Below are 3,227 nucleotides of genomic sequence, written 5' to 3'. Positions count from 1 at the left end.
CCAAGCAGGACAGTGGATTAATCAGCATTGCAGCCAAATAGCCTAAGAACCAACTTGTAATATGCATAATCTGCCCTCTAGTGGAGAATGCGGACACCTTCAGCCTCAGTCCTGCTGCTCTCGCCATTGTTTAATGTTCAGCTGCCCATGCTGACCCTCCTTTAGGATTAGGGAGGGCAAAGAGGGTTGAGAGATAAATGGGGGGAGAAGCGGGAGTGGGGCTAGGGGGAAAGCTAGGCAATTGGTGGGTGGTGGTGGTAGCTCGGTGGAAAGTATCCTGCCCGAAGCAGAGCCAGTATCTTGCTCCTCAAATGCTGTCTGAGCTGCTGTGCCTTTTTCAGCTCCATGCTTTATCAACTTTCACTAAGATTACTTATCTCCCCCTCTGAGATATTGCCCTTCCCTCAGTTTAGTTGCTACGGTCTTCCTTATCCACAATTTTAACTACCGCCTTCACTGTCCCAATTCTCTCTCTGGTCTTGAACAGGGACAGAGACAATGACGTTATGGTAACATTCCTGGACTAATAATCCAGAGCCTCAGGCTAATGCTCCGAGGACATGAATTCAAATCCTACTACAGCAGCAAATTCAATTGCTACATGTGGAACTGAAAGCTGCTCTCAGTTATTCTGACTTAACATTCCAATCATTGTAAAAACCCAGCTAGTCCATTCATATTCATTTGGGAATAAAACCTGCTGTCCTCGATCATTGTCCTACAAGTGACTCTCGACTTTCAGTAGAGTCAGTCAACTGCTCTCTGCACTGGCCAAACAAGTTGTTTGGTTCATGAGCAATTATGGATGGGGCAATAAATGCTGGCCTTGTCATCAATGCTGACATCCCATTGAAGACTTTTGAAATAGTGTCACTTAGAAGTCTGGTGCTTCCTGTATCCTTCCACCAGATCCTGTTTACTCTGACCTTCACAGATTCTTGTCCCGTCCATTGCTCCATCTTGAAGTCCTAGCCCAGAAGTAGTGGCCAGCAAAGAAGGTTACCTCAGATTACAACAGGAACTGGACCAGATGGGCTGAGAAGTGGCAGAGGGAGTTTAATTCAGATAAATGCAAGGTGCTGCATTGTGGGAAAGCAAATCTTACCATTAAGTGTACAAGTCCTGCTAAGGTGGGAGTGTTGCTGAACAAAGAGACCTTGGAAGTTCATAGCTCCTTGAACGTCGAGTTGCAGGTAGATAGGATAGTGAAGAAGGTGTTTGGTATGCTTTCCTTTATTGGTCAGAGTATTGACTACAGGAGTTGGGAGGTCATGTTACGGCTGTGCAGGACCATTGGTTAGGCCACTGTTGGAATATTGCGTGCAATTCTGGTCTCCTTCCTATTGGATGTTATGAAACTTGAAAGCAGAGGGTGGTACGTGTATGGAATGTGGTGGAGGCTGGTACAATTGCAACATTTAAGAGGCATTTGGATGGGTGTATGAATAGGAAGGGTTTGGAGGGATATGGGCTGGGTGCTGGCAGGTGGGACTAAAATGGGTTGGGATATCTGGTCGGCATGGACAGATTAAACCAAATGGTCCGTTTCCATGCTGTACATCTCTAGGACTATATGTACAACTGCCTTTTCCATCCTATGCCACTGCTCCAATAACTTCAACTCTCAAATTCCCTCATCTCCAGTACTGGCAGCCTCGGGCCCAAGTTCAGTAACATCCTTCCTCCCTCAAACCTTCTTCACCTCCTTCTATGGCTCAGTATTCTTCAGTTATTCCTGAAGAAGGGCTCATGCCCGAAACGTCGATTCTCCTGCTCCTTGGATGCTGCCTGACCTGCTGCGCTTTTCCAGCAACACATTTTTAAGCTCAGTAATCAGTTACCCATTTTATACAATAACGTTAAATAATTTGTCAGACAAAATTTCTAAGAGAGAGGAAGAGAATCTGTCTCCTTTCAGAGTTGCAAATGTATTACCTGTACAGCTGGTTGGAGGGGACTGCAGCTACATTTGAAAAGCGAGTTGAATAAGGGCTTCAGAAAGAAATTTATAGGGTTACAGACAAAATGGAACAAGGGTATCCTATTATTGCTGCAATTCCAAGCAAATTTACTCCAACATAAATCATTGCCAGTTTAGAGATATGGAAGAACCTATATCTACATATGACTTCTCATTACCTGTGAATACATGGTAACTTTTTCACTGTTATTTCATGGGATATTTAGTGTCACTGTGTGACGATGCTGTCACTTTAAGAAGGTTATTTTGTCCTGGGTTTTTTTTTAAAAAAGAGAGATTGTAAAGGCAGAGGTGCCCAAGAGTCTAGGGAGCTAGAAAGCTAAAACGGTTTAGCAATGGAAGGGGAGTGGCCAGTTCTCCCAGTTTAGATTTGTCTAGTTTTTTTTTGAAGTTGTGGCAGTCACAAGAGGTGAGAGTATCAGAAGGGTTGTTAGTTTCAGTAAATGACTTCCTCTGAAATCTGTGGTTGTTCTTCCCTGGGTTGGAATCTTGCTCGTCAGAGTCAGTGTATGAATTTATCTTTTTACCGAAGGGTGTTTATGGAATGTTACTATATTGGAACAATTAATTATGTTATTGTGTCAAATATTTGGTTATGTTTTCCAATAGTGCAGTTATTCTAAATTCTGCTTTCTTTAGTTTTAATTGTAGTGTTTAAACAAATTGTGTTTTGCTTAAAGACAAGTGGTTTGACCAGTTGCGTCACACCTGGTACACCCACTTCACATCTACCTTTTAAAAAAATTAGAAAATGTAGGCTCTCCTCTTCAAATATTTTGAGGGGGTCTGGCCTGGTCCATCACTGAATCCCTGACTATCATCATCCCAGGAGTTATTATTGATCAGAAATTGAACTGGATCTGCCAGATGAAAAATAGTGGCTATAAGAGCAGAGGCTATGAATACTGCAATGACTAACTCACCTCCTGACCTCCTAAAACCTGTCCACCTACGAGGCACAAGTCAGGATACTCCCCAATTGCCTGGATGAGTGCAGCTCTAACACCATAAGTTTGACACCATCCAGGACAAGGCAGCTTTGGCATCACAACCACAAGTGTGCATTGCCTCCACCACTGCCACAGTCACATCAGTGTTTACCCTTTGCAAGATACTTACCTGTTTCAAAATTACTTACCTGTAGCGGGCAGCGGTGTTTTTTTATTGGGTACTTAATCTAGGTTAGAAGTTCGGCACAACATCGTGGGCCGAAGGGCCTGTTCTGTGCTGTATTGTTCTATGTTCT

Source organism: Chiloscyllium plagiosum, chromosome 48 (genome assembly GCF_004010195.1).
Source record: "Chiloscyllium plagiosum isolate BGI_BamShark_2017 chromosome 48, ASM401019v2, whole genome shotgun sequence".
Taxonomy (NCBI): Eukaryota; Metazoa; Chordata; class Chondrichthyes; order Orectolobiformes; family Hemiscylliidae; genus Chiloscyllium; species Chiloscyllium plagiosum.
This window is presented reverse-complemented; position numbering follows the sequence as displayed.